This window comes from Ovis aries, chromosome 11 (assembly GCF_016772045.2).
Source record: "Ovis aries strain OAR_USU_Benz2616 breed Rambouillet chromosome 11, ARS-UI_Ramb_v3.0, whole genome shotgun sequence".
Taxonomy (NCBI): domain Eukaryota; kingdom Metazoa; phylum Chordata; class Mammalia; order Artiodactyla; family Bovidae; genus Ovis; species Ovis aries.
Window position 1 is genome coordinate 16,460,421 of NC_056064.1, and position 8,716 is coordinate 16,469,136.

Here is an 8,716-nt window from a genome sequence, read left to right on the forward strand (position 1 = left end):
GGACTATAGCCTGGGAGACAGCACCTCAGATAGCTCTGAGAAACTGCTCCAAAGGGGTAGGGGGGAAGGTCAGTATATATGCATGTGATTTTCATGAAAGTGGAATACATACGATCAAGCAGGTATTTTTTCACAGAAGACTTCTGCTAGTCACAAGGAGTGGTAGTCACCAGGAAGGATTCTAGTGCTTTTCTAGATATGAAGAGATACAAGACTTGGGCTCATAAAATTGGCTGCTGAAAATATCTAATTATCTGAAGACCTGCCCTGCTAGTCCCCCCTGCCCCCGCCCCCTCCAGCACAGAGTGCCTCATTTCTGCTCTCCACCATGAACTCCTTTCAGGGGGTGTTAAAAATCAGCCGCTGGAGCAGCACAGGATTTAATCCTTGTAGAGGTAGATGGCAAGTACCCATGATGAGTGCCAATTTGTAGTTGACAATTTGGTGCTCAGAGGCCTCTCAGAAGGATCTGTAGCCAGCATGCCAGTGGTGTTTTCTGAGGTTTCGTTCCTTTTGTAAACCCTTCCCATGTGCCAGGTGCTGTGCTAGTTTCTTGAGACAGGAAGATGTATGATTCACCCTGCAGGGGAGAGAGATACATTCACAAGTCATGACTGTTCAGCACATCATGTGTGAGCAATGGTATCTTAGCGACATGCACCAGGGCTGGGAGAACACTATGGAAACAAAGAATGAGAGGGTGGGGGCTCCAGGCCACCCAGGGCTTGGAGACAAAAGTCACGGAAGAGCAGGGTTCTGAGTCTATTCTGGGTCCACAGATTCATCACAAATCCTGCAGTTGTCTCTTTTTTTTGGTCCATAAGGGCTGGAGCTCATATAGACAAATTTCATGGAGTAAAGACCCCCTGGAGACTCTCAGCTACCTGCCCCAGTGCCTGTAGATATTTTCTGAGACTGAGTCAGCTGACTGCCTTCTAGTTTACTGCCTGATATTCACTGGAAAATGTTAGAGGATGGTGAAAGAATCTCTTTGCCTTTGGCATTCTTCATTTGCCAATATTTATCCTGAAGAGTGAAGGTGGGAGGTCATGTGGCTCTGTCATGTGGCTAGATAGAAGAAGAAAGAATGGTCATGATGTATTAAGATTGCTCTGTGGCTCCAATTATAAAGCAGCTCAGAAACTCCCCCAAGATGATTTGAATGGGGTGCTGGACAGAAATCAGTACAGATAGACAGATAGGAATCAAAAGAGTTGGTTTCATTTGAGCAGGAGGAACCGAGGGTCACAGTGAAGACCAGGTTCTGGGGACATGAATGAAAGGTACATGCGATTAGGAAAGACCTAGGATCCAGAGATTCAATTCAAGAGGACTGAGTGGGATACAGTGTCAAGACTACCGTGCCATAGGAAGGCTCAGAAATAAGACCAGGAATCTACCTTTGAATTGCAGAAGTTGAAGATGATATATAACATCTCCACGATCAGCACCAGGTCCAAGGGGAAGAAGGTGCCAGGAAGTAGGTGGGTGGCAGAGGCAGCTCAAATCACAAGCTGAGAAGCAGAGCGAGGTTCACCTGTTCTATCCCTTAGGACCACTCCACCTCCCTGCAACCTGCAGGACGGAGCCCCAGTAGGACTAGTAGGGATCCCTGGCTGTGTGATGGGGGTGCTCATTGTGCCTAAGACTTAATACTCTCACCAGAATCCGGTGTTTCAGTCATTCCCAGAGACTCCAGAAATAGTGTACAATAACCACCCAATATTTCTAGATCATCCTTGCCAAAGGGGAGGGGACATTGTAATAGCTAATCATGCTGGATTTCTTGTGCAGAGTTAAGCCTGTTGTGTGTGTGTGGAGGGGTGGGTATTGTTTTGTAAAGGTAGGGCTTCCCAGGTGGTGCTAGCGGTAAAGAACCTGCCCGCCAATGCAGGTAGACATAAGAGACACGGGTCCCTGGCTTGGGAAGATCCCCTGGAGGAGGACACGGCAACCCACTCCAGTATTCTTGCCTGGAGAATCCCATGGACAGAGGAGCCTGGTGAGCTATGGTCTGTAGGGTCGCAAAGAGTCAGACACGACTGAAGCAACTTAGCACGCACACACGCACAGGTTAAGCTGCTCTTATAAAGGGGTGCCTGCATATAAGAGGCCCAGGGTTGATGGGCGCCTTTGCTCCATAGTCTTCCAGGGACTCTGTTTCCTTCCGTCTTAATGGCTCTGTCACTCACTAGAGCATTATCCCTATGGTCAAAACTAAATCATTTCCACCCCATCTACATTCCAACCCAAGGAGAATGAGAAAGAGAAAGCAGAGACCAAGAGACATTTAAAAAAAAAAAAAAAATGTCACAATCAAACTGTACACCATCTCTTTCACTCATGCCCTACTGACTACATTTAGTCTCATGCCTACAAAAAGATATAGGAGAGCCTGGAAGTGAGTCTTTGGCCATCATGGCCAGCTAAAACCTTGTAGGTTCTATTGCCAGAAGGACAAAGGAGAGGACAGATGCTGGAGAGCCATACTGTCTGCTACAGTGATTCTCAGTTGTTAATTCAAACTCTCACCTTTTCTAAGAAGCCCTTCTTGACCCCCAAAGCATAGCCCTTCTTTTCTGCTCCTTTCAGTTCAGTTCACTTCCGTAGCTCAGTCATGTCTGACTCTTTGCGACTCCATGGACTGCAGCATGCCAAGCTTCCCTGTCCATCACCAACTCCCAGAGCCTGCTCAAACTCCATGTCCATTGAATCAGTGATGCCATCCAGCCATCTCATCCTCTGTTGGCCCCTTCTCCTGCCTTTAATCTTTCCCAGCATCAGGATCTTTTCTAATGAGCCAGTTCTTCGCACAGGTGGCCAAAGTATGGGAGATTCAGCTGCTCCTATGACACCCTGCAATTAACTCTGTTAAAATGTTTCCTTAAATGGACTGAAATACTCTGTTTATTTGTCTCTCTTCTACTAAAGTGTGAGCTCCAAGGGAAAAATATATTTATATTTTTTTCATCCTTGTTTCCTTAATACAGTGGCACATAGAAGTGTTCAATCAAGTTTTGTTGGATGAATCGATAGATGGGTGGATCAATACACATTTCAGTTGATGAGTGAATAGAACTAGGATATATCTGGTTCAGCCAAGATCTGAAGGTTTTCTTATGTGATTTACAAAAGGTAGCTTCTAATGTAAAATCATATGTATGTGTTTATTTGAACAGATAAGCCAATCACTGCTTGATAGAGACGGAATAGATAAGAGACAGGATGACTGGGGTGTGTGATAGAAATAGCACATTCTTCTCATACGCTTGGCAGGAGATTCTAGAGGATGGTGAGCATTTGGAAAGCCTGGGTATCAGTCAACTCAGAGGTTTGATACTCTAGACAATTTCCTTCCTCTTGCCAACATGTGCCCCTTTTCATTACTCTCTTACTACCCCTAATTGCGCCGGGCAGAATCCAACTCAAATTCTTTTCTCTGCATGGCATAAAGGCATGGGCCATAGCAGCACCAGGAAGCTGCTCTTTGGGACTATCAAAGTGTGGGAAGAGTAAATATGAGGATCTGGAGGACTCCCTGACTGGGGAATTGGGAGAGTGGTTATTCATATGGTTAAGATGGAGCCTGGAGGATGCAACTGGCAGAATACAGAGAGGAGCAATGAGGGATTCCTCACTCTCCCTGGGACCTGGGCAAAACCAGCATGTTGCAAACTGAAGATTTCAATACATGGATCTAAACCTAGAGGAGTGTTAAATGTTCACTGCAAGGAATCTAATCCCACTCATTGCTTCTTGATGCTGTAAACTTTACATTTGGGACTCTTCTAAAAAAACCAACTGCTGAAGGGTGGTGGGAGTGGGCTGATGACATTCTAATATGGAGCTACGGAGATGTATGTTACAGAAACCAGAGTGTCAGACTGGGAGGAGAAGGTAAGATGATTGAAGACTACAACAGACAATTATCGTTTGGGCAAAGGAGATGGAACTGAGAAAAGCTGAGAAAGCTCTGGGCAATGAAATTGGCTGGATGCTTGATAGTTCCCAGTGGGAAACAGTCATTGGCTCTGCATCCGGAAATTGTAGTCATGGAATACGAGGGTTGTGGGCGATGTGAGAAGCTGCCTGTTGGATTAAACTGAGGCTCTGTCACTTACCATTCTGTGACCTTGGGCAAATTACTTAACGTCGGAGTGCCTCAGTCTTCTCATCTGTAAATGGAACTGATGACAGTCCACTCCTCATTGGGTTGTTTGGGGGTCTCAACAAGTCATAACCTGTAAGTTAATGCTTAGCACATATTCTCCATAAACATCGGGCTTCCCTTGTGGCTCAGCTGGTAAAGAATCTGCCTGCAAAGTGTGAGACTTGGGTTCGATCCCTGGGTTGGGAAGATCCCCTGGAGAAGGGAAAGGCTACCCGCTACAGTATTCTGGCCTAGATAATTCAATGGACTGTACAGTCTATGGGGTCGCAAAGAGTCGGACAGGACTGAGCAACTTCCACTTTCACTCCATAAACATTAGTTCTTCCAGAATCTGCAATGTTGAAACAAAAAGGAATAAAGAAGACCAAATAAAACACCCTTGGTCATTAGTTTTCCCCACTTCTGCGGTTAAGAGGACCATTTATTCCAAAATTTCCCCTCTTTGCAACTAAGAGTAAAACTGGCCCAAAATAAACAAGTCTACTTAGGTAAGTGAAGTATCCCGAGTTGGTTCTGGCTTCACTTGCAGTTTTTTCCAGAGAATCATACTAGCATCAGAGCCAGCCCTGCTTGTCTCTATTCAGCATCCTCTGCATGCCAGTGTGGCACCTCCAGGATGCCATCCATCAAGGAAGCCAAAAGGACTGAACCAGTTCCAATCAGCTGACCTCAGAGTACAACATGCAGGAGAAAGATGAAGGTTCCTCTTCCACAAGTTCCTGGTGGGGAGAATGGTGGATTCCCCACCGCCGTCCCGATTCACTGGAGCCTTCTGTATCATTGGCCCAAGCTGCGTCACACGCCCAGCGATAGGACACGCTGATTGGCTCAAGACAATCTGAGCTCACTGTTGCGTTGAAAGTGGGAGCCATACCCAAGGCTAACACTAGGGGGCAATGGTTCCCCCAAAGCTAATCTGGGCATTTCAGACAGTTATTAATAAGTGGAAAATAGGTATGTTGGAGGCAAGCAAAAAAAAAAAAAAGTCTACTAGAGTGTGTAAGCTAGTATGTGGACCCTCAGCCACAGAAATCTGAATAAGACTCTGAAAGGTAGCAAAAAGCCTCTAATTAAAAAAAAAAAAAAATCATTTCACAGTCCCCGGATATGAGGGTTGTAAAGAATCTAACCACAAATCTAGAAAAAGGTACAGATGAGCTTATTTGCAAGGCAAATTGGAGTCACAGATGCAGAGAACAAACTTAGGGTTACGGAGGGAGGAAGAGGGGTGGTGGGATGAATTGGGAGGTTGCGACTGACACATACACACTGCTATGCATGAAATCGGCAGCTAATGAGAACCTACTGTATAGTACAGGGAACTCTACTCAGTGTTCTGCTGTGACCTAAATGGAAGAGAAATGTTAAATAGAGTGGACCTATGTCTGTGCACGGATGATTCACTTTGCTACACAGCAAGAAACGAACGTAACATTGTAAAGCAACTATACACCAATAAAAAGTAATCCAAAAAAGAATCTAACCACAAACCAAGGCCTAAGTGGACTTGGTGCCATCTAAAATCCTTACTGCTCTAAAGAACAGAGGCTTGATACTTTCCAGGCAGCCGAGGGATTAAGACTTCACCTTCCACTGCAGCGGGGTGCAGGTTTAATCCCTGGTGGAGGAGCTAAGACCCCACGTGCCAGGAGGTCAAAAAACCAAAACATAAAACAGAAACAATATTGTAACAAATTCAATAAAGACTTTAAAACATGGTCCACATTAAAAAAAAAAAAGTATTTAAAAAAAAGATGAGACGCTCCATTCGCCATGGGAAAAGGTCACTCCCCAGCTCTTAGACCACTTTGAGGTGGCAACCCACAGGTGCCCTCCCAAGGCTGGAAGACATGAAGGGAAGAGGCTTGGAGGAACCAAGCTGGCAGGATAGCTGCTGCCGCTAAGACGAGCAGGGACTGTGACCACACCCCCACAGGCATAGCCAGCCCTGCCTGACACTCTCTCCCTGCACTGGGGAAGGGATGCTCTGCCCCCACGGCTCAGCTTATTATGGAGAAATATGGATTCATCACCACTCACTTCCTGCTAGGCGGGATATTGCTTGGAGCCAATCTCCTCTCATCTCTCTGCCTGGACGCCTTCAGCCTCTCGGTATGCAGAGCTCCTCACATTTCCCTTCGGAAAAATCGAACTAAGACAAAAGGAGGAAACATATTTAGCGCTAAGGATGTGCGCCGTTTCATTTTTCTGTTTGAATCTATTGCTGTTTAATGAGCTAAGTATCCGCGGGCTGAATGAAAGGCACTGATCTTGTGTGCATCTCCCAGGAGGTGGCCTCTGACCCAGCCAGCGTATGGGAACCACTCAACCTCCCAGCAAACACGCAGGGTACTGGAGGAGGGTGGGGACTGCTGAGGATGTGGACAGATAGCAGGTGAAGAATTACTCTCAGGGCTGACCCTGCAGCCACTGAGCAGGCAAGAGACTTAGTGAAGACAAAATAGTGTCTTGATCAAAACACTTGCCTAATGGAAGTCCCTGGGCCATCTCACACACACACACACACACACACACACACACACACACACATCCCAAACTGATGAATAAGCTAATGAGGTCACTGGAATGGACAGGTTGCTTTGGAAATCCAATCAGAAGAGGCTTTGTCTGTCTCCATTGACAACCCAGAAGCTGGCTGAGGAGGAGGCCACGGGTCTTGCTAATATTGGTACATCAGCTCCCAGAAGGCTTGGTTGGACGAAACTCTTGGTTTTGCATAGTTTCAAGCTCCTGAGTTATCCCGTTGTTGTTCAGTCGCTCAGTCGTGTCCCACTCTTTGCAACCCCATGGACTGCAGCACACCAGGCCTCCCTGTCCTTCAGCATCTCCCAGAGCTTGCTCAAACTCATGTCCATTGATTGAGTCAGTGATGCCATCCAACCATCTCATCCTCTGTCATCCCCTTCTCCTCCTGCCTTCAACCTTTCCCAGCATCAGGGTCTTTTCCAATGAGTGAGTTCTTTGCATCAGATGGCCAGACTATTGGATCTTCAGTTTAAGCATCAGTCCTTCCAACGAATATTCAGGACTGATTTCCTTTAGTTATTCTAACTCATTGTTAGGATAATAACCTTTTCTTTGCCTGGAAAATCCCGTGGATGGAGGAGCCTGGTAAGGCTGCAGTCCGTGGGGTCGCTAAGAGTCGGACATGACTGAGTGACTTCACTTTCACTTTCACTTTGTTATTAGAAAAGGAAGTTCTAAAATTGTTATGTTCTTCAGCTTCTTCACCAAAGGAGCCATTTGGGATGAAACCATTTTACACTGGAAAGGGTCACAGAAATATTGTGACTGACCCCTTCCTTAATGGATAAAGATTTCCAAGCTCAGCTAGAAAAAGTCATGTGGCCAATTGGTAGTTAACACATGATCAGTAATAATAATGCTATTTTATAAGAGCTGGCTGTGTACCACACATTGTTTTAAATGCTTTATGTATATTCAACAGTTCAAGTCTCCTAACAAACCCATTTTGTAGAGGAGGAGACTGAGGCTCAGGAGTGTTAGCTAACCTGTCTGAAGTCCTATAGCCAGAGAGTGATAGAGATTGGATTCAAACCCTGAGCCAGGGACTTCCCTGATGGTCCAGTGGCTAAGACTCTGCGCTCCCAGTGCAGGGGGCTCAGGTTCAATCCCTGATCAGGGAACCGAATTTCCACGTGCTGCAACTAAGACCTGGTGCAGTCAAATAAACGAACAGATAGATATTACAAACAGAAAGCAAAAAAATCCCTGGGCTTGACCTCATGTCCATTATGGTTTTGGCCTTTCAATAAAATTCATTTCTTCTGGCTTCCAGGTCAAACACGGTGAAAAAGCTCCAAGTATCAAAATGAAAAAAAATATCTTTCCCTATGGATCCTGAAATAAGTTCTGTTAGCTGATAAAAAAAAAAAAAAAAACAAGGAGCATGTGACTTACTAGTCTTTGTACTGCATATCCAAAGCTCATCCTCCAAAGACCCTCAAGATACTCTCATCTCTCCTTTACGCCAACGCTTTCTCCAAGAGCCCTCCCTCCCAGCAAACCACCCAGCCTCTTGTTTCCCAACCAGATCCAGAATTGTGAAGCCTCTTTGCATGGTCCAGGCTGGTCCCTCTATCTGGAATCTCTCCTGCTCCATCCCCTACCATTGACTTCCTACTTATTCCTGAAACCCCAGCCCCAGGGACAGCTCAGCTGTGAAGATTTCAGTCGTCATTCGATCAGGATTAGCTTGCTCCCCTTCCTTCCCACCAAGCACTTTGTCCTCTATCACAGCATGGATGCGACTCTTTCCTCTGCTATGATTGGCTGTGGAAGGGCAGTGAGTAGTAGTTGAGCGGTTGGGTACAGGGTCTTAATAACAATAATGCTTGAGTTTGAGGTCTAACTCTGCTACTCAGAAGCTGTGTGCCTTGGGAAAATTACTGAACTCTCTGATCTTCCTTTTCTTCACCCATAAAAGAAGAACATTGTTTACCTTAAAGGGTTCTTATGGGTATTAAATGAGATAATGTATGCAAAGCCCTTTAGCCACCATCT

General features: G+C 45.8%; 1 non-coding gene across 1 annotated transcript; it reads left to right on the forward strand.

Annotated features, from left to right (window-relative positions):
• The first annotated feature begins 7,766 nt into the window (after positions 1–7,766).
• TRNAG-CCC (transfer RNA glycine (anticodon CCC)) lies at positions 7,767–7,839 on the forward strand. Its single transcript has one exon. It is a non-coding gene; the product is annotated as a tRNA-Gly (tRNA).
• The last annotated feature ends 877 nt before the right edge of the window (positions 7,840–8,716 follow it).